This window comes from Lolium rigidum, chromosome 3 (assembly GCF_022539505.1).
Source record: "Lolium rigidum isolate FL_2022 chromosome 3, APGP_CSIRO_Lrig_0.1, whole genome shotgun sequence".
Classification (NCBI taxonomy): Eukaryota; Viridiplantae; Streptophyta; class Magnoliopsida; order Poales; family Poaceae; genus Lolium; species Lolium rigidum.
The window spans coordinates 316,059,843-316,086,936 of record NC_061510.1 but is presented as its reverse complement, the minus strand read 5'-3'; the positions used below and the strand labels follow the sequence as shown (position 1 = coordinate 316,086,936).

At 46.2% G+C, this 27,094-nt stretch overlaps 1 pseudogene; it reads left to right on the top strand.

Annotated features, from left to right (window-relative positions):
* The first annotated feature begins 1,019 nt into the window (after nt 1-1,019).
* Nucleotides 1,020-27,094, top strand: LOC124696896 (annotated as a pseudogene).

The window sequence follows — 27,094 nt, the reverse complement described above, 5'->3', positions numbered from 1 at the left end:
TTCATGCTACAAGATGGAATTTGTCTCAAGGTGGAGTTTGTTGTATTGTGATCCAAATTCATATACTAAAGGGAGACTAACTTCTGACGAGCGGAGCGACCCGCGGTACGGATCATTGGCACCGCCTATATATACATCTTGTAAGCCGCCGGCTAGGGTTTATCAGATTATAAGATATCCCGCGGCATTTGTAAACACTCCCCGATATAGTGAAGTTTTGCTGGCTGGCGCCCGTGGTTTTTTCCCCTTCTGTGTTGGAAGGGGTTTTCCACGTTAAATCTTGTGTCCCCTGCGTGTGTTCTTGTTTCGTTATTCGTTATTTGCTTGTCGCTTTTATAACACCGAGATGCTGCGGCGACAAGGCGACGGTGTGATGCCATCACGAGGAGACGATGTCGGAGACGAGCTGACTTCTCGTTGAAGTTGCGGCAAAATTAGAGAATCAACATTAGGGGGTGATTGTTAGCTTTAATCTTGATTCATGTATCTACATTTTTAGTTTTGTAGCATGTACTTCAAGTTACTAGGATTTGTAGGCCGTTGAAGTTCCAGCTGAGCGCATCGATGGCGAGATGCCGAGTTACCGCTGTGTGATGCAGGGTGCTTGGCGAGATGCCGTGGTGCTGTGCGATGCAGTACCGCCGTGTGAAGCGGCATGACTCATGGAGGAAAGAGAACGACGGTCTGCATGGTCCAGTGTCAGCCGAGTGAATCGGTGGTCTTTTTATTTAGTTCGTTAGCTGCATGTGGATGTGTGGCTACTAGAGTGACTCTAGGAACAGATAGGATCAGCCGTTCGTGGCTTGGTGCGTGAGTTGGTTAGTGCTCTGTGGAGTTAGTAGTGTGTGCTAGTGCGTGTGTGGCCAATGTGCGTTGGTGTCAGTGAGTCTATTTAAGACTTTGTAATCAGCAGGTTTCAGTTTGACACGAAGAGAATAGAGAAACAGAGAAGAAGATGGGGCTGCGAGGTGCAGCCCCAACAATATAACATTCCGCGCAGCGCCGTCGATGAGCTCGCGCTCATGGAGGTCGCCATCCGGAGTCCTGCACCGACCCTCACCAACTAGCCGTGCGTGCACGTCGGAACGGCAGGAGAAGTAAAGTCATGGGGATGAGTTTGTTATCTACTTCCCTGTCTCTTATCTGCTGACTCTGCTCCGTGTTCGGCGTAGAAACAGACGCACGAACAACCAAGCAGCAAGGGTTGATGTAGCGATGTCTATCACGGGACAGAGCGGGGTACCTTCAGCGTCACCTCCACTCCGGCCGCCCCCAGCTTCAGAGAGGCTATGGCACCAGACAACGTCCTGCACGCCCTGGCCTTCGAGTACACTCGCATCACTGGAGACGATGTCCTTCGCCGTCTCACCGTCAACAAGGCCTTCTGCCAGGTAGTTTGTCGGCACCAATCCATGTCTGTATATGCGCCATGATCGTCTGAATCATTTAGTTTGTGCCGTCCGTGTACGTGGTCGCAGCAGTTCAGGATGCTCAACGGCGGCGGGCTGGCAATGATCGCGGAGTTGGCGGCCAGCATCGGTGGGTACATGGCGTCGGTGTACCAGATGGTGGCCGGCCGGCATGCAGTTCTCCGTCAACCACCTCAGGCCCGTCAGCTTCGGCGACCGCGTCGAGGCCAAGGGCAACCCCATCCAGGTCAGTCGCAACATCCATGTACGATACCTCTCACTGGTAGAAAAACGGCCATTGGTCGCGGTTCGCAACTGCCATTAGTCGCGGTTGCGCAACCGCGACCAATTAAGCGCGACTAAAGGCCCCCTTTAGTCGCGGTTCCTTACGAACCGCGACTAAAGGCACGTCCACGTGGCGGCCAGCAGTCCGTCGGGGCGGAGGACCTTTAGTCGCGGTTCTCCTGGCCAACCGCGACTAAAGGCCGCCGCAGGTTTAGGGTTTTAGCCCCCCCCCCCCTCCTAAACCTGGTATCTTTTTAATTTGTATTGTTTTATTTCTTTTGGGTTTTAGTTTTGAAGGAGTTTCACATATTCTACGGTACTACATACATGCATATGAATGTACAATTTCAAACAAATTTGAAATTAGAACCAAAAAGAATTCAAGAGGAATATACAATATATATTCAATATCGGATGACCATATACTCCCTCCGTTCCTTTCTATAGTGCCTATAGATTTTTGACATTTGTTTCACAATATAAGGTTGTAGCTTGGCTTTTTTCAATTACCCCCTCCACCAGTCAACTCCCACACGACATGCATGCAAAAAAATCCATACAAAATAGGAAACAGTTAATTGAGATTCCTAATGCATAGCCCCAAGGATTGCTTATATTTAGGAAGTAGTGTTTTTCTTTCCTTATTTAAACCTGGCTGCACATATATGGAGAGTCAACCACACAAATTTGTGGGATTTGTTACGGTAAGTTAGCAAGTTATCGATTTCCCTAATTTTAGTCTGATCTCAAATCGTTCAGCCAGGGGGTTTTGTGTAAAAAATAATCTTACGCTAATTTCCGTGCCAAAAATCTATAGGCACTATAGAAAGGAACGGAGGGAGTACAATTTTGAACAAGTTTCCATCCATAATTTAGTGCATATGAAGTTCTACGTCCTCTACGTAGTGTTCTCCTCTAGGATCGATGACTTCCCTCGCGAACCATCCAGCTAGTTCCTTTTGAAGTGGTCGGAAGCGAGCTTCTGGACTAAGCGTCTTCCGGAGGTTATTCCTCTTGATGTTGTTCTCAGACGACTGGTCCCGCTCATTGGTGTATCTCCGGATCCTCTCACAAACATAGAATCCACATAGATTGGTCCCCGGTGGCTGAATATCCCCAGTCCCAGGCACTGCCCTTCTAAATTGTAGCTCTTTTTTTAATTCACCGACCTTTTCATCTGCGAACCGTCTCCAAACCCTACGAGGCAAAGAAAATTAAATGAACAAGAGAGTTACTAATTAGTTACTTGATATTAGGAAATGAACGAAATAGGCCGATCGATATAGAGCGCAAATGGAAAATAATTACTTTTGCATCATTTTTCTCATGTCGGCCCAAAGCGCCGGATCCATATTCAGAGAGTCGTGGATGAGAACTGTGGAGGTGTGAAATTGAATTACTAGCAGAATCCAGTGGAACCTGCGGACACGATACATGCACGATCATGCATAACTCATCGATTAGGCACATACCATGCATGGAGTAAACAAAAGAGAATGTGCTCAAGACAGAAAAACTCACCCAAAATGGTAAGGAAATAGAATATCACTTTTGAGTTCCTGTTTTGTAAGAAACCGCCACGAGTCTTCCTCCACGTCGGCGGGTGGTGTTCTAACACATATGAATTAACGATGTGTGGGTCAATGAACCCAACATCATGGATGTTCCTTATTCGCATTTCCCGCTTCTTCATTCCGCATAATAGCGTACACAACAAGATAGTTAGGACTATATATATATATATATATATATATATATATATATATATATATATATATATATATATATATATATATATAGTGCAGGCAATGAACGAGATGGGGTAGAAATTAATAAATCACTTACAGAATGTAGCAACTGATGATAGATTTGTCGAGCTCGCGCAGATTGAACAGCTGGAACAATTCACTCCGAGCACGTACGGTGGTTTTTTTAGTCAATTTTTAGTTTTTTTTAAGTCAAATTTTAGTTCTTTTTTGAGACAAAAATTTTAAGTCAATTTTTAGTTTTTTTAAGTCAAATTTTAGTTTTTTTTACACAATCTTTTTAAAGTCAAATTGTAGTTCTTTTTGAGACAAAATTTTAAGTCTCAATTATTTGTTTTTTTAAGTCAAATTGTAGTTCTTCTTTTACACAAACTTTAAACTCAAATTTTAGTTATTTTTAATTTCAAAATTAACAAGAACAAAAACTAAAAAACAAAGAAAAAAAAGGCAGGGGCAGAGGCTCGATCTGCTCCTCCCCTCTCTCTCTCTCTCTCATGCACACCGCGCGGCCACACGCGGCGGCCGCCGGCCTCTCTCTCTCTCACGCGAGCAGAGCGGCGCCGGCGAGCGCAGCCCGCCCTCTCCTCTCTCTCTCCGCGAGCGGCGGCGGCGCCGGCGGCGACGAGGGGCCGGCGACGCGCGCGTACGGGCGGGCCGGGGCCGCGCGCGCGACAGTACGGTAGGCGGGGCGGCGACATACGGGACGGCGCGACGAGAGGGCGGCGGCGACGGCGTCTGCGGCGACGGCGAGAGTGCGGCGACGGCGAGGCGCGGCAGCCTGACGGCGCTCGGCAGAGAGACGGAGGCGACGATGTGGAGGCGACGGTTCGCGCGGAGAAGACGATGTGAAGGCGACGGTTCGGGCCAAAGTATTTATAGCCCCCCCCCCCCCTTAGTCGCGGTTGGGGAGGCGACCCGCGACTAAAGGGTACCCATTAGTCGCGGTTGGCCAGACCAACCGCGACTAAAGGCTTTTTTTCGCCGGGTTTTTCGTTCCCGCGCGCACAGACCTTTAGTCGCGGTTAGCGAGGCCAACCGCGACTAAAGGTATTTTTCAAATTACTTTTTGTTTTTCAAAATGTTAAAAATACAGAAAAACTCCGAAAAAAAAAACTAATTCATTTCAAAATCATAAAATACAAATAATATATCAAAAAATTCAGAAAAATAAAACTAATTCAATTCAAAATGTTTAAAATACATATAATATATCAATAAATTCAGAAAAATAAAACTAATTCATTTCAAAATCATAAAATACAAATAATATATCAAAAAATTCAGAAAAATAAAACTAATTCAATTAAAAATGTTAAAAATACAAATAATATATCAATAAATTCAGAAAAATAAAACTAATTCATTTCAAAATCATAAAAGACAATAATATATCAAAAAATTCAGAAAAATAAAACTAATTCAATTCAAAATGTTAAAAATACAAATAATATATCAAAAAATTCAGAAAAATATAACTTATTCAATTAAAAATGTTAAAAATACAAATAGTATATCAAAAAATGAAGAAAAGTAAAACTAATTCAATTCAAAATGTTAAAAATACAAATAATATATCAAAAAAATCAGAAAAATAAAACTAATTCAATTCAAAATGTTAAAAATACAAATAGTATAACCAAAAAATCAGAAAAACCAATTTCTTCCCTCATCTGTCTTCCCCCCGCCCCCCCCGCTTCCCACCAGTTCTTCCCGGCCACCTCTGTCTTCCCATAAGTTCTCCCCGGCCTGTCTTCCCGCCAGTTCTTTCCCGCCTCTTTCTTCCCGCCACTTTCTTCCCGCCACTTTCTTCCCGCCTCTTTCTTCCCGCCACTTTCTTCCCGCCTCCTGTCTTCCCGCTCCCATTTTTCCCGCCATTTGTCACTACATATATGTAGCCCGGCTTGGCCGGCATTATCACATCTCTACAATCTCTCATCACTCTCTCATGGCTTCCACCGCACCCACTCTAACCTACCGAGCAGGTGGAGGAGCTTTGCGCCCTCAAACTACCCTTGCCCACCGGGCTACCGCGTTCCCGCCGGGCCGGAGCCTAAGCGTCGGCGGCGTGCCGGTCCCTCCCGTCCCTCGAGTGCTGCGCGCCGGGCGGCCATCACGAACCACTACTACCTCGACCTCACGCCGGAGCAGCGGATGAATCCCCGCGGCATCCCGATAACCAGCATACTTGGGACGCCTTCTTCATCAATCGGCATGAGAGGGCGCTCGCCAGGTATGAGGAGGACGGTCTGCCTCCTGGGAACTTCCACGAGGCCGGCCGTCGGCTATGGTGGTACGTGTAACATCCCAACTTTAAATGAAATGAACAAGAATGAGAATTCAAGAACCCAAAAATTGAAGCCAACAAAAACTTTTTCCATCATATAGGACTATGCATATTAGATCACCTTATTAATTATTTTGAGTGTGCTATTGCCATGATGCTTGTTTATGTGTGTTACTCTCATTCTAAAACCCTAGCAATGATCCCTTGATCACCCCTAACCAAATAAAACTGAAATATAAAAAAATTTCCAAAAATCCTTTTTACTCTCACATAAGGCCTATGCCATTTTTGCAAATCTTAACCTAGACCACTTTGGCTTGCCCCATTGGTTGAAGATGGTTACTAAACACTTTTAAATACTTTTGGAAGTGAAGAAACTCAACCAAAACCAAAATCAAATTCAAATTCCAACATACATGCAATATGGTCACTTGTGTCATTTTTAACCCGATGGCCACTTTGAGCCCCTGGCTTTCCTCTTTCCACTTCTAAACTTTGTCAACTCTTTTCACCTCATCCAAGACAACATCAAGCACTACAACTTTGCCCAAAACCATCACCCCAAAATCTTCACCAATTTCAAATGGCAAGCAAGCAAAGTTGGAACTTTCTCACGATTTAAGATCATATGCAAAATGTGATTTTGCATATCAAATCCATTTTGACCACCACCAACACCAAAATGCTCCACTTAATATATGATTTCAACCCACCAAAAAGAATTTCAAAATTCGAAAATAATTTTCTTGCGGGCATTCTGTCGAACACATTGCAGGCAGGGTAAATATCTGAGCCCATACTCCATTTTTTACCATGGACTTGGTCCAACCTTGCCCTCTCTGCACTTCTGGAGAACCCTCTCACCCCTCAACACCAGTAGCACCACTTGCACTAAACTTTGTTTGATCAAATCATCAAGAATCCGGCCATGCCGTGGCATGACATACCACCACCATGCTCCTCTCACTCTCGGCCACCTCTGGCCCGAACCCTCATGTCCACTGGCTTCCTCTCACCTCCCTGGACACGCTCATGCCATCCCTTGACCAAGACCGAGCTCGCACGCGTCAGCACACGGGCGCCCAGACGCGCCCAGGACTTGCCCATGCCGCGCCAGAGCGCGCATGGCACTCCCTCTGGACGCGCCAGAGCGTGACGAGCCCCGCGTCCTTGCGCCACCTCGACCCCTCCTCTCAGCACCAGTCGACGCACGACGGCTCACTGGACCGCCTGGACACGCCCACTAGCCCGCGGGAACGTCAGCCGTGACGACCACGACGCCGCCTGTCCGCCATGGCCCGAGCACTCCCGTCAAACGCACCATCTCTGCAGAGCCTCGGATGCGCCACGAGCACGCGCGTCAGCCTCGCCAGGACGCCAGCCACCGTACGCGCCCACGCCTTGCCCTTTCGCAGCCCTGGACCGACGACGACGACGACGACCCCAGCCGGACGCCACAGCCACCTCCCGCCGCTATAAAAGGAGGCCCTCTCCCACTGATTCGAGCACACCATCCTCTTCCTCTCATCCTCACAACACTCCTCGCCACCTCAATTTCACCGTTTAGCCACCCCACTGCTCCAATCGCAAGATCGCCGCCGCCGCCAGTACACGGAGTCGCCGGAGCAGGAGGCCACCACTGGAGACGCAACTGCTTCCAGACGCTTCCTCATCCACTCCAACGTCGCTGCGCACATCGCCCTCGACCGCCGGAGCTCCGACGAGCTCGCCGACCCCTGCCGCCGTCGCAGTGAGTCCCCTCTCGCCGGAGACGAAGGCCTCTCTCGACCGTGCGATCCCCTTCTAATCGCACGGCTCTCCTCTCCCCGTACCGCTTCGGGATTTAAGTCCCACTGACGCGTGGGACCTACCGTCAGACGGCCCGCTGCGCTAGACGCAGTACTGGGCCGGCCCAACTCTTTTTCTCTCTGCAGCCCAAGTTCTTTTCCCGCGCGAAGCCCACCGTTTGAATTCGAATTTGGAAATTAGATGAAATATACAATCTGTTGCAAACTTTGAATTTCAATTGTGACAAATCTACTCGGCCAAATTTTACAAATTTTATATATTTGGAAACCTCATGAAATTATCTACACAATGCCACTGGATAGAAGCCTAGATCCTTTGTAGAATTAAAATGACAAAATAAACAAGGCAGGGACTTTTCTGTCTTATAATAATTCTTAAAAATCAACCATAAATGCCTTTCAGTTAATTCCACCTCCAATAATTCACATTTCACTTATACTAATTGTTTATACAAAAATATTCCATGCTTACTTTGAATGATCATGGTTTAGTTGATTTAAATGACTTTATGGCTATTTTCTAGTAAAAGATATTGTCCAAAACTATTAAGAAATATCATGAGAGAGTTTCTCTCATTTAAATCTTGTCACCACCAAGTCCAAATGAAGTGGAGACTCTGGTTAGTTAGGTCCCATAGGATTTGTTGGTGATATTAAATCTTTGATATGTTAGAATTAAATGGTATGAGGTGCTCACCTCATTTAAATCATTTTCTCCAAATGATAAGTGTGAAGAGGTTGACTTGGGTCAACCTAGGTCACATATTATGCATAAGAGAAATTAAATCTTAATAAGATAATGAGAGGAAATTATTTCTCTAAATAATTCAAAGTAACATTTAAGATTAGTATGAGAGGAAATTATTTTTCTTACATAATAAGAAAAACACATCCACCCACCTAATAGTAATGTGTGATGCTAGTTTAAGTGTGTGAACCATGTTTGTGCTTAGTTTAATTAGATAAGTTTGGTGTGATGATTGTGTACCCCGTATTCGTATTTTAGACGCTAGTACCGAGGAGTACCTGGAGGAGGAGGAGGTCTACTTCCAAGGAGAAGAAGACCACTTTGACCAGTTTCCCAACCAAGGCAAGATAATACTCTTGCAAAGTGCAAAGCTCACCATGAGCAAGGCATTACCCCAATTACTTTATGCTTATGATCCTATTTCCCAGTTTTACTTTACAAGCTTTATTTACTTTTGTTTTATCAAAGTACTTTTGATTTATGATTCACTTGGTTAGTATTGGATTAGTACAAGAGTATCAAACTTAGCCTAGAAGCAAGGCAAATACTTAGCACCCCTCATACCTAGTGGCTAGTGCTAAATACTAAAAATGACCACTCTAGATGGGAACATGTGTTATGAAATGATGATGGTGAAAACCTTGGAATGATGAGTCATTTCCATTGAAAGATTTTGAAGGTGAATATGACATGATTTTGACTTGATGATTTTGGATAAAAACTGATGATTGAGTTGGATGCGATACCATTCCAATTTTTGAGTACCCCCACAATACTGATTATGGGTAAGGCTTAGTCGGAAATTTATGTATCTTAGTATGGGTTCCCTCTAAACAAGCGTCATCGGGGTTAGAGTGAAGGCTGCCTCTACAACAAAAGAAACGATGAGAAATGACGTGTAACGAGGTGAATGTCCGGCCCAAGCCCTGTGCGGTTCCGGGTTAACGGTTGGTTTTCACCGGGAGGCCAAGCTCATGGGGAGAGGTGCCTATACTAGGATATGTAAGTGAAAGGTTATGGTTGATGATCCGCGTGCTTGAGTTACGATTTTTCGGGGTTTTATCACTGACGGATGTAATCAAATGTTGTGGCACAAGTGTGCAACCTCTGCGAGTGTAAACCTATTCGAATAGCCGCGTCCGCGGTCATGGACGATTGGAAAGGCCATACTTGTTTCCGTCATCGGAATTTACATCTTTTGAACTTGAATGGTGACTTGGGTTTTGAATCACAATTGAGTTGTGGGAATGACACTAATGTTCCCACTTGAGTTAGTTAGCACATGAGGAGTTGTTTACCAAACTGTCTATTCAAATAAAATTGGCTTTATGCAAATAACCTTAGAGCTTAGAATACTTCCATAGTAAGTTTAGTACTTACATTAGTATTAGATTGCGAGTACTTAAAGTACTCACGGCTTTGTCCCTGGCTATTCAAATGGCCAGACTATGAAGCCGAGCAGACGGTACGAGGATGACGACCAGCGGGACGTCTACCACAACTAGGAGCTTCTAACGTCAAGCGTTGGCCTGTGGACTAGAGAGTCCTTGTATCTTACGCTTCCGCAATGAACTTGTGTTTGTTCGTTGATCAATAGATCAACTATTCGTGTAATATGGATCATGTGATTCCAAGTTGTAAGACATTATGGTTTGTAATGAATGATGGTGTGATACTTAACTATTATGCCTCGCAACAACACTATTCCTGGGATTGCGATGTATGACATAATAGGCATTCGGACTTAAAAATCCGGGTGTTGACAAGTTGGTATCAGAGCCATTGTTTGACCATAGGAGACCCTAGTTAGAAATGGACGTTCTGAAAAATTTAGTTTCAAAAAGGAAAGAAGTATTTCTGAAAAATTTAAATCTTTGCCTTCTCTTTGAGTTCCTTGGAAAAATAAGAAGTCATGTTCTTCCTTAGAAAAATACTTAAAATTTTGCCACACTTGTTCACTTCTCTAACTTAAATCCTTCACTTCACTTTCGGATGGAGCCCGTGAACACGAAGTTTTACCAGCTCGGGAATGGGGAAGCTTGATCTTCGAGCACGACCTCAACGCCCTGTCCGACCACACTGGGTCGCCCGCACCCGGAGTTCCACGGAGCCCGGATCGCGAACCGGCCGGGAGGCGAGCTGCGGTGGATCATCAGCTGCGGATTTGAGGGGCAAGATGGAGCCTCCCACTTCTGAGAGGATCCTCTTCTCCTTCATGGAGAGCAAGCTGGCTGGACGGACTTGCCCGCGCCCTTCGGGAGGGACTCGCACGCCTGTGCGGGATGAGCGGGGAGGCACTCAACCACCCTCGTTTTTCTCACCTCGCGAGGCGTAACTCTGCTTGGAGAGCCCATGGACATGCCATCCCACCCGGCACTGAAGCACCATGTGGAGCATCTCGATTTCATGCTTGTATCACACTCAGCGGGATCTCGACCACTCCCGTGAGTACGCCAACCGGACTCACGCCCGCATCATCGAGCAAGGCGACGCCATCAAGATGCTCGCCAATGACCGCGGGACTCTCCGCCGCAGCGGGCGAAGAGGGATGCCACCATCACTCGCCTCCGCGCAAAGATAGCAGCACTCGAGGCCCTCTGTCAAGGCCCGGGAGGAGCAGATGAAGAAGATGGAGGAAGATGGAGAAGACATTCGGGGAGGAAGCGACTACCCGAGTGACGACAACGATTTCGAGGATGATGAGAACACCGAGGGGAAGACTACGACTTCTCGGACGACGGAGATGAAGCCCACACCCCCATCGATGTCGATGAGGATGAGGAGTAGTTCACTTGTGCACTATCGTAGGTGTGAGTTGTATCCCGCCCCAATGTATCGTAGCTTGGAGAAGAAGGGTTCTTAAAACCCTTAGTGTGTTAGCTTGTAATGTGTGTTGTTTGCTATGAATGAATGTATGTTTGTGTCATCATGAAAAGACTTCAAGTTTTAAGCTTTTAAACTTAAACACAAAACAAGCCATAGAAAATTTCCCTCTTATCTCATGATCTATCTCAATACTCAGATGGCCCCTCCAACCCGCAACATGAATCAAGACGCAATGATGCAGATGTTGCAAGTTATGCTGGAAGATAGGGAAGCGGAAAGAGCTGAAAGGCAAGCCAACATTGCAGCACTTCAACAGCTTGCCAACAACAATCAAGGCCACCATGATCATCCAGGATCCAAGCTCAAGAACTTCCAGAATACCAACCCGCCAGTTTTCAGCAAGGCCGAGGAACCACTTGATGCGGATGATTGGCTCCAAACCATGGAGAACAATCTAGAAGTAGCTGGAGTTGAAGAGAATGAGAAAGTGCTGTTTGCCACGCACTACTTAGCCGGACCAGCAAGAGCATGGTGGACAAGCACCCGTGCCATGAACGCGGGACAGTTCATGACTTGGGCAGATTTCAAGCTCAAGTTCAGCAAGTACCATGTGCCCCGGGTCCGATAAAGAAGATGAGAGATGAGTTCCGTGAGCTGAAGCAAGGCCGGATGTCCGTGGTGGAATACCGCGACAAGTTTCTCACTGCTGTCAAGGTACGCCCCGGATGAGGCCGATACTCTGCGAGAAGAGGAAGGAAAGGTTCCTGAACGGACTGCATGATGAGATGCAGACTGTGTTGATCAACATCCCCTTTGCCGACCTCGAAGCCCTTGTTGACTCCGCCATCCAAATGGAGGGCAACTGCACCAAGCCAGCGAGAACCGCAAGCGCCGCATGATGAACCGAGTGGGCCTAGCAATGCCCCAAGGTATCGCCCCAACTCGAGGCGGAGGCTTCGGGACCAACAAACCCAATGCACGGATGCCACGTCCGGTTTATCGAGACCGGAGTGGAGGAAACCCCGAGGCCGGGAGGCCACTACAACAACAACACCAACAACAACTTCAACCGCGCTCCGCCGAGAGCCCCCAACCACAACAACAGCAACAACAACACCAACACCGCACCAAGGACCGGGAGCAATGCAATCCCCGTCGCAAGCAAGCAAGACAAGACCACCATCACTTGCTATGAGTGTGGTGTAGTGGGGCATTACTCCAATGAGTGTCCCAAGAGGCTCGCCAAGCTCGCAGGCAACCCCGCACCACCAGCTCAGCAGCAACGCCGTGTCTCCACCGGCAAGAAGTTCGCCCCCAACAACCCGCACAACCGCGGAGGTCGCCTCTACCACATGAATGCTGAGGAAGCCCAGGAAGCACCTGACGTGGTGCTGGGTATGTTCTCTCGTTAACTCAATACCGAGCAAAAGTCTTGTTTGATTCCGGAGCATCGCATTCGTTCGTTACGAGAAGATTTTGTGTGCACTAGTAAGATTCAACCAATCAGCTTGAAACATGTCATGGTAGTTCAGATACCTGGATCAACCACTAAAGCTAGAAAATTCTGCAAAGATGTACCCATCAGAATCCATGAAATAGACTTTTATGCAAACTTGATTGTTTTGGGAACCAAAGGATTGGAAGTAGTCCTGGGTATGGACTGGATGGCGAAACATCATGGATTGATAGACTGCGCCAAGAAGGCCATCACCATGACAAGTAGCACCGGAATAATAATAGAACACTTATCCGAAAAACTACCCGGAAAAATTCACCGCAACCAAAGTGTAGCCAAGCCAACTCGGATCAAATCGGGGTCGTTTGTCGATACCCGATGTGTTTCCGGATGATCTACCCGGTATGCCCCCGGATCGGGATATCGAGTTCATCATCGAGTTAATCCTCGGAACAGGACCTATAGCCCGGAGAGCCTACGAGCATGAACCCCGCAGAACTAGTGGAGCCGAAGAAGCAAGCTGGATGATATGCTTGTACAAAGGTCCGATTCGACCAAGTGCGTCACCTTGGAGATCACCGGCTTTGTTTGTGGATAAGAAAGACGGTGCCACTCGTTTGGTTACGGATTATCGTAAGCTTAACGATGTCACCATCAAGAACAAATATCCCTTGCCAAAGATAGAAGATCCGTTTGACCAGCTAACCGGTGCCCAAGTTTTCTCAAAGATTGATCTGAGGACAGGTTACCATCAACTGAAGATCCGAGCAACAGATATTCCAAAGACTGCCTTCACCACCAGATATGGACTGTATGAGTACAATGTCATGTCCTTCGGACTGACCAATGCCCCGCTTACTTCATGAATCTCATGAATAAGATCTTTATGGACTTTATGGATAAGTTTGTCGTTGTCTTCATCGACGACATCCTTATCTACTCCAAATCAGAAGAAGAACATGAACAACATTTGGAAGTGGTTCTAGAAACCCTTAGGCAGCATCAGTTGTACGCCAAGTTTAGCAAATGTGAGTTTTGGTTGAAGGAAGTAGGATTCCTGGGACACATCTTGTCTGCAGGAGGAATTGCCGTAGATCCCGCTAAAATCAAAACCGTTGAGGAATGGAAAGCCCCAACCACCCAGACTGAAGTCCGGGCATTTGTGGGCTTAGCGGGATATTACCGCAGATTCGTTGAAGGATTTTCCAGCATCGCACGACCAATGACTCAACTGCTGAAGAAGGACAAGAAGTTTGACTGGAATGACAAATGTGAAGAAAGCTTTCAACAACTCAAGCTCAGATTAACCACAGCCCCAATTCGATCATGCCCGATGTCACCAAGCCTTTCGATGTCTATTGTGATGCCTCCAAGATTGGTCTTGGATGTGTGTTGATGCAAGAAGGCAAGGTGATATCATACCTATCAAGGCAAGCTGAAGCAACATGAACAGAACTATCCAACTCATGACTTGGAGTTAGCAGCCGTAGTTTTAGCCACGAAGGTTTGGCGTCATTACCTCATGGGTAATCGATGCGAGATATATTCGGATCACAAGAGCACGAAGTACATTTTCACCCGAAGGAGCTGAACATGAGACGGCGCGGATGGATTGAATTAATCAAGGATTACGACATGGAAATTCACTACCACCCCGGAAAGGCCAATGTGGTAGCGGATGCCTTGAGCAGACTGCCGTGTCAGTTAAACTCCATGATCGCAATAGAGCAACCAAGCCTGTACCAAGAGTTTGAACAATTCAGACTAGAGCTAGTGAGCGAAGGATTCCTCGCCAGCATTGAGCTCCAACCCACTTTGATGAGCCAGATAAAGGAAGCCCAGAAAGGAAATGCCAGCATTGACGGAATAAAGAGTCAGATAGCTGCGGGAAAGGCACCAGGATTTACCGTAGACGAAGCCGGAGTTCTTTGGTACAAAGAACGTCTCTGCGTACCATCGGACTCTGACTTGAAACAAGTCATTCTGCAAGAAGCCCATGACACCCTTTATTCAATCCACCCCGGAGGAACCAAGATGTACCAAGACCTGAAGGAACAATTCTGGTGGCACGGAATGAAGCGAGAGATCGGAAGCTACATCGCCAAGTGTGATATCTGTCAGCGAGTCAAAGCAGAACATCAACGACCCGCAGGACTGTTGCAACCCTTACAGATTCCTGAGTGGAAATGGGATTCTGTCGGTATGGATTTTATCACAGGATTGCCCAAATCTAGCAGAGGAAATGACTCCATTTGGGTAGTCATCGATAGGTTAACCAAGGTTGCACATTTTATCCCTGTCAAGACCACATACCAAGGCCCAAAGCTAGCTGAGTTATACATCTCCAGAATAGTCAGCCTGCACGGAACCCCGAAGTCAATTGTGTCAGATAGAGGATCACAATTCACCTCAAGATTCTGCGGAAAGGTGCATGAAGGACTAGGAACCCGTCCGAATTTCGGCACCGCCTACCACCCGCGAGCGACGGACAGACCGAGAGAGTCAACCAGATACTTGAAGATATGTTGAGAGCCTGTGTGCTAGAGTATGGATCCAAATGGGAAGATTGCCTACCTTACGCAGAATTCTCCTACAACAACAGTTACCAAGCCAGCTTACAGATGGCCCCCTTTGAAGCCCTGTACGGAAGGAAATGCCGTACCCCTCTGAACTGGTCAGAAGTCGGAGATAGCCAAGTCTTCGGCCCAGACATTCTCCGCGAAGCCGAAGAGAAGGTGCACAAGATCCGCGAATACCTCAAGACCGCCCAATCAAGACAGAAGAGCTACGCCGACAAGAGACGCCGAGAGATGACATTCGAAATCGGAGATTTTGTGTATCTCAAAGTCTCACCCCTCAAAGGAATGCAGAGATTCCAACTCAAAGGAAAGCTCGCCCCCAGATATGTCGGACCATTCAAGATTCTGAGTCGCCGAGGAGAAGTCTCATATCAGTTGGAACTGCCGGAAGAGATGTCCGCCGTACACAATGTGTTTCACATCTCACTGCTTAGAAAGTGCCTAGAAGTACCGGAAAAGACCGAAGTATTCAAGAACATCGACCACAGAGCCATTGATCTCAACCAGGATCTAACCTACCGCGAAGTGCCTATTCGCATCCTTGAAGAAGCATTCAGGACCACCCGCACCGGAAGTATCAAGTTCCACGAAGATACAATGGAGTAATCACACCGAAGAAGAAGCAACTTGGGAACGCGAGGAAGACATGAAGAAGGAATACCCGGATCTCTTTAGTACCTAGTTTTCTCTAGATCTCGGGACGAGATCTTTTGTAAGGGGAAGGGTTTGTAACATCCCAACTTTAAATGAAATGAACAAGAATGAGAATTCAAGAACCCAAAAATTGAAGCCAACAAAAACTTTTTCCATCATATAGGACTATGCATATTAGATCACCTTATTAATTATTTTGAGTGTGCTATTGCCATGATGCTTGTTTATGTGTGTTACTCTCATTCTAAAACCCTAGCAATGATCCCTTGATCACCCCTAACCAAATAAAACTGAAATATAAAAAAATTTCCAAAATCCTTTTTACTCTCACATAAGGCCTATGCCATTTTTGCAAATCTTAACCTAGACCACTTTGGCTTGCCCCATTGGTTGAAGATGGTTACTAAACACTTTTAAATACTTTTGGAAGTGAAGAAACTCAACCAAAACCAAAATCAAATTCAAATTCCAACATACATGCAATATGGTCACTTGTGTCATTTTTAACCTGATGGCCACTTTGAGCCCCTGGCTTTCCTCTTTCCACTTCTAAACTTTGTCAACTCTTTTCACCTCATCCAAGACAACATCAAGCACTACAACTTTGCCCAAAACCATCACCCCAAAATCTTCACCAATTTCAAATGGCAAGCAAGCAAAGTTGGAACTTTCTCACAGATTTAAGATCATATGCAAAATGTGATTTTGCATATCAAATCCATTTTGACCACCACCAACACCAAAATGCTCCACTTAATATATGATTTCAACCCACCAAAAAGAATTTCAAAATTCGAAAATAATTTTCTTGCGGGCATTCTGTCGAACACATTGCAGGCAGGGTAAATATCTGAGCCCATACTCCATTTTTTACCATGGACTTGGTCCAACCTTGCCCTCTCTGCACTTCTGGAGAACCCTCTCACCCCTCAACACCAGTAGCACCACTTGCACTAAACTTTGTTTGATCAAATCATCAAGAATCTGGCCATGCCGTGGCATGACATACCACCACCATGCTCCTCTCACCTCTGGCCACCTCTGGCCCGAACCCTCATGTCCACTGGCTTCCTCTCACCTCCCTGGACACGCTCATGCCATCCCTTGACCAAGACCGAGCTCGCACGCGTCAGCACACGGGCGCCCAGACGCGCCCAGGACTTGCCCATGCCGCGCCAGAGCGCGCATGGCACTCCCTCTGGACGCGCCAGAGCGTGACAAGCCCCGCGTCCTTGCGCCACCTCGACCCCTCCTCTCAGCACCAGTCGACGCACGACGGCTCACTGGACCGCCTGGACACGCCCACTAGCCCGCGGGAACGTCAGCCGTGACGACCACGACGCCGCCTGTCCGCCGTGGCCCGAGCACTCCCGTCAAACGCATCATCTCTGCAGAGCCTCGGATGCGCCACGAGCACGCGCGTCAGCCTCGCCAGGACGCCAGCCACCGTACGCGCCCACGCCTTGCCCTTTCGCAGCCCTGGACCGACGACGACGACGACGACCCCAGCCGGACGCCACAGCCACCTCCCGCCGCTATAAAAGGAGGCCCTCTCCCACTGATTCGAGCACACCATCCTCTTCCTCTCATCCTCACAACACTCCTCGCCACCTCAATTTCACCGTTTAGCCACCCCACTGCTCCAATCGCAAGATCGCCGCCGCCGCCAGTACACGGAGTCGCCGGAGCAGGAGGCCACCACTGGAGACGCAACTGCTTCCAGACGCTTCCTCATCCACTCCAACGTCGCTGCGCACATCGCCCTCGACCGCCGGAGCTCCGACGAGCTCGCCGACCCCCTGCCGCCGTCGCAGTGAGTCCCCTCTCGCCGGAGACGAAGGCCTCTCTCGACCGTGCGATCCCCTTCTAATCGCACGGCTCTCCTCTCCCCGTACCGCTTCGGGATTTAAGTCCCACTGACGCGTGGGACCTACCGTCGAACGGCCCGCTGCGCTAGACGCAGTCTTGGGCCGGCCCAACTCTTTTCTCTCTGCAGCCCAAGTTCTTTTCCCGCGCGAAGCCCACCGTTTGAATTCGAATTTGGAAATTAGATGAAATATACAATCTGTTGCAAACTTTGAATTTCAATTGTGACAAATCTACTCGGCCAAATTTTACAAATTTTATATATTTGGAAACCTCATGAAATTATCTACACAATGCCACTGGATAGAAGCCTAGATCCTTTGTAGAATTAAAATGACAAAATAAACAAGGCAGGGACTTTTCTGTCTTATAATAATTCTTAAAAATCAACCATAAATGCCTTTCAGTTAATTCCACCTCCAATAATTCACATTTCACTTATACTAATTGTTTATACAAAAATATTCCATGCTTACTTTGAATGATCATGGTTTAGTTGATTTAAATGACTTTATGGCTATTTTCTAGTAAAAGATATTGTCCAAAACTATTAAGAAATATCATGAGAGAGTTTCTCTCATTTAAATCTTGTCACCACCAAGTCCAAATGAAGTGGAGACTCTGGTTAGTTAGGTCCCATAGGATTTGTTGGTGATATTAAATCTTTGATATGTTAGAATTAAATGGTATGAGGTGCTCACCTCATTTAAATCATTTTCTCCAAATGATAAGTGTGAAGAGGTTGACTTGGGTCAACCTAGGTCACATATTATGCATAAGAGAAATTAAATCTTAATAAGATAATGAGAGGAAATTATTTCTCTAAATAATTCAAAGTAACATTTAAGATTAGTATGAGAGGAAATTATTTTTCTTACATAATAAGAAAAACACATCCACCCACCTAATAGTAATGTGTGATGCTAGTTTAAGTGTGTGAACCATGTTTGTGCTTAGTTTAATTAGATAAGTTTGGTGTGATGATTGTGTACCCCGTATTCGTATTTTAGACGCTAGTACCGAGGAGTACCAGGAGGAGGAGGAGGTCTACTTCCAAGGAGAAGAAGACCACTTTGACCAGCTTTCCCAACCAAGGCAAGATAATACTCTTGCAAAGTGCAAAGCTCACCATGAGCAAGGCATTACCCCAATTACTTTATGCTTATGATCCTATTTCCCAGTTTTACTTTACAAGCTTTATTTACTTTTGTTTTATCAAAGTACTTTTGATTTATGATTCACTTGGTTAGTATTGGATTAGTACAAGAGTATCAAACTTAGCCTAGAAGCAAGGCAAATACTTAGCACCCCTCATACCTAGTGGCTAGTGCTAAATACTAAAAATGACCACTCTAGATGGGAACATGTGTTATGAAATGATGATGGTGAAAACCTTGGAATGATGAGTCATTTCCATTGAAAGATTTTGAAGGTGAATATGACATGATTTTGACTTGATGATTTTGGATAAAAGCCGATGATTGAGTTGGATGCGATACCATTCCAATTTTTGAGTACCCCCACAATACCCGATTATGGGTAAGGCTTAGCTGGAAATTTATGTATCTTAGTATGGGTTCCCTCTAAACAAGCGTCATCGGGGTTAGGCTGAAGGCTGCCTCTACAACAAAAGAAACGATGAGAAATGACGTGTAACGAGGTGAATGTCCGGCCCAAGCCCTGTGCAGTTCCCGGGTTAACAGTTGGTTTTCACCGGGAGGCCAAGCTCATGGGGAGAGGTGCCTATACTAGGATATGTAAGTGAAAGGTTATGGTTGATGATCCGCGTACTGAGTTACGATTTTTCGGGGTTTTATCCCTGACGGATGTAATCAAATGTTGTGGCACAAGTGTGCAACCTCTGCAGAGTGTAAACCTATTCGAATAGCCGCGTCCGCGGTCATGGACGAGTGGAAAGGCCATACTGTTTCCGTCATCAGAATTTACATCTTTTTGAACTTGAACGGTGACTTGGGTTTTGAATCACAATTGAGTTGTGGGAATGACACTAATGTTCCCACTTGAGTTAGTTAGCACATGAGGAGTTGTTTACCAAACTGTCTATTCAAATAAAATTGGCTTTATGCAAATAACCTTAGAGCTTAGAATACTTCCATAGTAAGTTTAGTACTTACATTAGTATTAGATTGCGAGTACTTAAAGTACTCACGGCTTTGTCCCTGGCTATTCAAATGGCCAGACTATGAAGCCGAGCAGCAGTACGAGGATGACGACCAGCAGGACGTCTACCACAACTAGGAGCTTCTAACGTCAAGCGTTGGCCTGTGGACTAGAGAGTCCTTGTATCTTACGCTTCCGCAATGAACTTGTGTTTGTTCGTTGATCAATAGATCAACTATTCGTGTAATATGGATCATGTGATTCCAAGTTGTAAGACATTATGGTTTGTAATGAATGATGACTGTGATACTTAACTATTATGCCTCGCAACAACACTATTCCTGGGATTGCGATGTATGACATAATAGGCATTCGGACTTAAAAATCCGGGTGTTGACAGTACGGCCGGACTCTGCAGAGCGTCATGGACTACATCACGGCCGGCGATATCCCCCGCCTGCGCTACCCTCAGTTCGAGCCACGAGCGCCGCCCGACGACAGCGACGACAGCAGCGACGACGACGGCGGCAACTTAGAAGGCGACGACTACCAGTACAACCGCGGCGACTATGAAGACTACGAGTATGCATATTATACGCCTAGGCAGGAGTATGACTAAATCACTCCAAATTTCATGTATCATCTGTGCTATCTCGAATCAATCGAATTATTCGAAAATGGACACCAGAACACATCACGGATAATATAATTCACATGATCCATTCAACAAAGTTTGGTACAATAAATTATTACACATCATTTCTTCCCTTGTGTCCCTGCTTGCTTACGATTGGGCCGTATCCATGGAGCATCCTCATCATTTAACTTAATGCTTGGGTCGGTGTTTACTTTGAAGGGCGGAATTTCACCAAACATACTATAATCTTCTGACATGTCTGTCTTGTCCTCCACTCCCACGATGTTTCTTTTCCCTGAAAGAACAATGTGGCGCTTTGGATCATCGCATGATGTACTGATCGTTTTCTTATCTTTACGTTTCCTCGGTTTGCTACTCATGTCCTTCACATAGAAAACCTGAGCGACATCTTTCGCTAGGACGAATGGTTCGTCAAGGTAACTAAGATTGTTGAAATCCACCATTGTCATTCCGTATTGCTGGTCCACCTTTACCCCACCTCCTGTTAGCTTGAACCATTTGCACCGGAACAAAGGGACCTTAAAGGAGGGTCCATAATCAAGTTCCCATATCTCCTCTATGTAACCATAATATGTGACCTTTTGCCCATTCTCGGTTGCTGCATCAAAGCGGACACCACTGTTTTGGTTGGTGCTCTTTTTATCTTGGGCGATCGTGTAAAATGTATTCCCATTTATCTCGTACCCTTGGAAAGTCGTTATAGTCGAAGATGGTGTCTTGGCCAACATGTACAGCTGATCTACAACCTTATTGTCATTCATTAAATGTTTTCTCAACCAACTGCCGAAAGTCTCCATGTGGGCCTTCCTAATCCAGGATTCAGGCTTCCCGGGTTGTCCGAGCGTAAAATATTCTTGTGTTTCTCAAAGTACGGAGCCACCAAGCTGGAATTGGTCGAAGCTGTGTGGTGTGCTTCGGTCGGAGAATGGCCGTCCATACATATCGTTGATTTCCTTCCGATCGTGCCTTTTCCACTTAGTCTCCCCTCATGTCGCGATCGAGGAAGACCAATCGGCTTAAGGTCAGGAACAAAGTCAACACAAAACTCAATTACCTCCTCATTTCCATAGCCCTTGGCGATGCTTCCTTCTGGCCTAGCACGGTTACGAACATATTTCTTTAATACTCCCATGAACCTCTCGAAGGGGAACATATTGTGTAGAAATACAGGACCGAGAATGGAAATCTCTTCGACTAGGTGAACTAGGAGGTGCGTCATAATGTTGAAGAAGGATGGCGGGAACACCAACTCGAAACTAACAAGACATTGGACCACATCGTTCTGTAACCGTGGTAGAACTTCTGGATTGATTACCTTCTGAGAGATTGCATTGAGGAATGCACATAGCTTCACAATGGCTACTCGAACATTTTCCGGCAGGAGCCCCTCAAAGCAATCGGAAGCAATTGCGTCATAATCACGTGGCGGTCGTGAGACTTCGGGTTTTGGAACTTTTTCTCCGCCATGTTTATTATTCCCTTTATATTGGACGAGAATCCAGACGGGACCTTCATACTCGCTCGGGCATTCAAAAAAGATGACCTTCTCTTCTTTGGTCAGAGCGTAGCTGGCACGACCTTGAAACCATTCCGGATGCCGGTTATCAGGGTCTTTCAAACGTTGTTGGTCCTGCCGTGCTTCCTTTGTATCATTTATCTTCCCATACACGCCCAAGAAGCTTAGGAGGTTCACGCAAATATTCTTCGTAACGTGCATTACGTCGATTGCAGAGCGGACTTCTAGGACTTTCCAATATTCTAGCTCCCAGAATATAGATTTCTTCTTCCACATGGCTGCGTGCCCGTCAGCTCCCTTCGGAACCGATTGTCCGCCGGGACCCTTTCCAAAGATGACTTTCAAATCCTTGACCATATCAAATACCTCAGCACCAGTACGTTCTGCAGGCTTCGGCCGGTGATCTGCCTTGCCGTTGTAATGCTTGCCTTTCTTTCTTACTGGATGAATTTTCGGAAGAAATCGACGATGCCCAAGATACACGTTCTTCTTACAATTTGGCAAATGTACACTTTCAGTCTCATGTAAGCAGTGCGTGCATGCATTGTATCCCTTATTTGACAGGCCCGAAAGGTTACTAAGAGCAGGCCAATCGTTGATGGTTACGAAAAGCAACGCTCGTAGGTCAAATTCCTCTTCTTTGTGCTCATCCCACACACGGACACCAGGTCTGCCCCACAGCTGTAAAAGTTCATCAACTAATGGCCTTAGGTACACATCGATGTCGTTGTCGGGTTGCTTCGGACCTTGGATGAGCACCGGCATCATAATGAACTTCCGCTTCATGCACAACCAAGGAGGAAGGTTGTAGATGCATAGAGTCACGGGCCAGGTGCTATGGCTGGAGCTCTGCTCACCAAAAGGATTCATGCCATCCGTACTTAGACCAAATCTTATGTTCCTTGCGTCGGCTGCAAAATCTTTAAACTCTCTGTCGATCTTTCTCCATTGCGTTCCATCTGCGGGGTGTCTCAACTCCCCGTCCGACTTACGGTACTCTTTGTGCCATCGCAACAACTTGGCATGCTCTTTGTTCCTGAACATACGTTTCAACCGTGGTATTATAGGAGCATACCACATCACCTTGGCGGGAACCTTCTTCCTGGGTTTCTCGCCCTCAACATCGTCACCGGGGTCATCGCCTCGATCTTATAACGCAATGCGAGTGCATACCGGGCATTCATTCAAATTCTCGTATTCACCGCGGTAGAGGATGCGATCGTTGATGCATGCATGTATCTTCGGAACCTCTAAACCTAGAGGGCGAGACAACCTTCTTTGCTTCGTACGTATCGGCGGGCAACTCGTTATTCTTTGGAAACATATTCTTCAACATTTTCAGCAAGTTTTCAAATGCCGAGTCAGCTACACCTCGCTCGTGCCTTCCATTTCAGCAAATCCAGTGTGCAGCCCAGCTTTTTCAGACCATTATCGCATCCGGGTACAGCGCCTTTCACGTGATCCTCTAACATGCGATCCAAATTCTCCCTCTCCTTTTCGGTTTCGCAGCGTCTCCGTGCATCAGCAATGGTCCGACCAAGATCATCAACGGGCTCATCATGTGCCTCTTCTTCACCTTCCCCTTCACCTTCCCCTTCACCTTCAGCATCCTCCATGAAAGTATCACCGAAATGATCAAGATAGTTTTCATCGATGAAATCATCCCCTTCTTCATCTTCTTTCATTATAACCCCTCTTTCTCCATGCTTGGTCCAACAATTATAGCTTGGCATGTGACGAGGTATCACCTCGGCAATGCCTACGTATTGTAGACTTGGGTTTCGGGAGAGAGCGACGATGGAGATTCCGGGAACGAGATTAGGTACGCGACGTACCCAGCTTCGGGTCCCCTCGGTGGAGGATCCCTACGTGCTGCTAGCAATCCAGTATATGAGCATAATATGTTTACATGGTGCCGCCGTAGACGGAGCTATGTTGTCTATCTATTGTCTATCTCTTCTCTCCCTTATTTCGGGTGCCCTGACTAGCTTTATATATGCAACCAGCTTAGGGTTTTACAAGAGTCCTAGTCGACTACTTCTTCGGGTTGCCTTGTTGGGCCTTCTCCATATTGGGCCGAGCCAGGTATACTAATAATGGGTACCCGAAGGGTATGCCCATGTCAGTAGCCCCGAGTTTATAGGGAAGTCGAAGACTTGCATAGAAACTCAAGCATAACCATCTCCGAAGTCGAAGAAATACAAGGCGAGATCCATGTCGTAGATCATGTGTAGCGTAGATGATGTCGACGATTCTTGAAATTATCGGGTGCGCGGCAGCGCTCCCGGTGGGAGTAGCCCCCGAGTCTATGGGCAAGTGCTTGCACTTGGGCATAGACTTAAGTTGTACTACTCGATGAAGAATTTAACTATATTTCTGGAGGACTTGATGAAATCCATGTGCTCCCGATGGGAGTAGGCTCCACTCGAGTCGTAGAATCGAGTTGAGTCTTCAAACCTTGATTGTCGTAGATGCTATCGAAGTTATATTTCTATCGGGTGCGCGACCAGCGCTCCCGATGGGAGTAGCCCCCGAGGCTACAGCCAAGTGTTTGCACTTGGGTGTAGGCTCAACTTGCTTTTAATCGACTCCACAATTCTTCCTCTTTCTTGTATCTTATCGGAAGGGTGAACAATACTCTTGATAAGAGTAGCCCCCGAGCCTATGCGCAGGTGCTTGCACCTAGGCACAGGCTCGAGTTGTACTACTCGATAAAGAACTTGGTGCAGCCCTCTTTTTATCGACTCCAGGCCGTTGCTATTTTTATTTGACATCCATATCTATATTGTACAGGGATAATGGTAATTGGGGCTAGTTCATCTGACGGATCAGGTACTAGTTAACTGCTCTAGTGGCAATCCACAAAACCTACTTCAAGATCACGTCCCTGGACATGATCCCGGGATACTGGTGTTAACTCGACAGGTGCCGCTTAAGGTCTTACCATTCTGTCGAGTCCCAGTCATATTTTATCGGGTACCTAACGCGTCCGTTAGGATTTTTCTTCGTATCTGTTGATACGGATAAAAGTAGCAAACCGACGTCAGAGACGGCGCTACGCCACACAGAACGGATCTGGGGTCTTACCTTCGCAAAGTTTTGCGGCATTCAGAAATTGTTCGCAACTTTGGCGTTCTGAGAATATATTGTCGAGTGCCTTGTTCGGCTGATGCAATGACCCATTTTGCCGGTTCTTCTACATTTTTCTCGGGCGTGATGAGACAACCGAATATATTGGGTTCTTCTATATTGTCGGTAGGCACATCACCGATACTCTTGCTCGGAACAAATGACGAGTCAATGGACCCGAAGATTTGTCTATCCTCTTCTCTTTCCCTTTTTTTTCTTCGGGTCCTCCTTGAGGACAATTCTTCGAGTGCCGAAGCAGGTGCAGGTGAACTTCTCTTGAGGAAGAGTAACCCTTCTGATTCTTACAGTCAACACATGGACAGATAACAAAACCCTTCTGCTTGTTCGCATTAGCCACTACGAGGAAATCTTTCAAACCCGTAGTGAACTCGCCGGAGAGTCGGTTACCGTACATCCATTGTCGATTCATCTGCATTATGCATTTGTTAAACTAACTAGCTATAAACAATATAAATTAAACAATGAACTACACACATGCATATTTTATCAATGACACACATGCATGAAAGGTTCAAGTTGCTAACCGCGATCGAGGAGCAAATAATAAATGAGGAAGCTCAAGTGTGGCTCCAACAATTCATATCATGTTTGTTTCATGCTCTTGGGGCATTTTATCAAACACCTTGTGTGCATAAGAGGAACCAAAAGCAAATGTACACCCCCTTGTGAAGCTTGTGAAGAGAAGTGGCACCAAATGGCTAAGTGCTGTGAGCTAAGACCCTTTTATAGGGATGGGCCTTTAGTCCCGGTTGGCCTGGCCAACCGCGACTAAAGGCCTTCGGTCCAGGCCTGAGGACCTTTAGTCGCGGTTGGCCTGGCCAACCGCGACTAAAGCCCATCCCGTCCACCAGCTGGCCAGCGAGCGCGCTGGGCCCAGTTCTTTAGTCGCGGTTCGCCACCCGAACCGCGACTAAAGACCCCATTAGTCGCGGTTCCTATATTTTGGCGACTAATGGGGCTGGATGGAAGGCCATTTTTCTACCAGTGTCTCCTCGCCTCAATTCCCACGAGACAAAATCCATGGGTAGCAAAATTCCTATGTCAATGAAGTCTGGCTTACCAAAGTACCAAACAAGATAGATCAGTTCACAAGAACTCGATGTTTCATTCTAATTTTATGGGAAGCGGAATTTTTCAAGACAAAAGCAGTTAGTTCGTATTGACATGTTCATTTTTCAATCTGAAAAGCAGCGAGAGGCCACACTGAACTTTGACAGAAGTAATTAGTTGGTATTGAAATTTTGATTTTCCAATCTCAAAAGCAGCGAGAGGCCACACTGGACTTTGAGGAGAAGGATGTTTGGGAACAGAAAGCTAGCTGAGATGCACAAGTTTTACGCTTCTGACAGCATGACAAGACTCACGAATTCGTTATACAATACACCAGTTCTGGTTTACAATTTAGCATTCAGTATGTGCAAAGCATTCCGCACATAAGCATAGCTGGCGATACGGTCCCTCTTCTATTTTTGTTTCTTCAGGTTTTAAATTATTAAAAAATTCTGGATGATGAATATATGTCGTTGAACTTTATTCTGATTTCTGACAGGTCTGCGAGGTCCAGATATGGTATGGTGGCTCTCATCATGTGTGAAAATATTGTGGTGTGTCTTTTTGGTATCAAGCACAGCTGCACAAGTTTGGCACTTCTGTATGCATGACAAGACTTCGCTGGCGTTCTTCGATGATGAATTCTTTATACAATACACCAGTTGTGGATTGCAATTGAGCATTTAGTAAGTGATTCTGCACAAAAGCATAGCTGAGGATATGGTTCGTTTTTTATTTTTGTTTCTTCAGGTTTTAGTTTATTTTTAAAAATCTGGATCGAGAGACCCCTATATGTTGCTGAGTTTTATTCTGATTTCTAACAGGTCTGCTAGGTCCAGATATGTTATGGTGGCCCTCATCATGTTTGTAAACATCGTGGTGCATCTTTTTGGTATCAGGAGCAATCTAAATGTATGA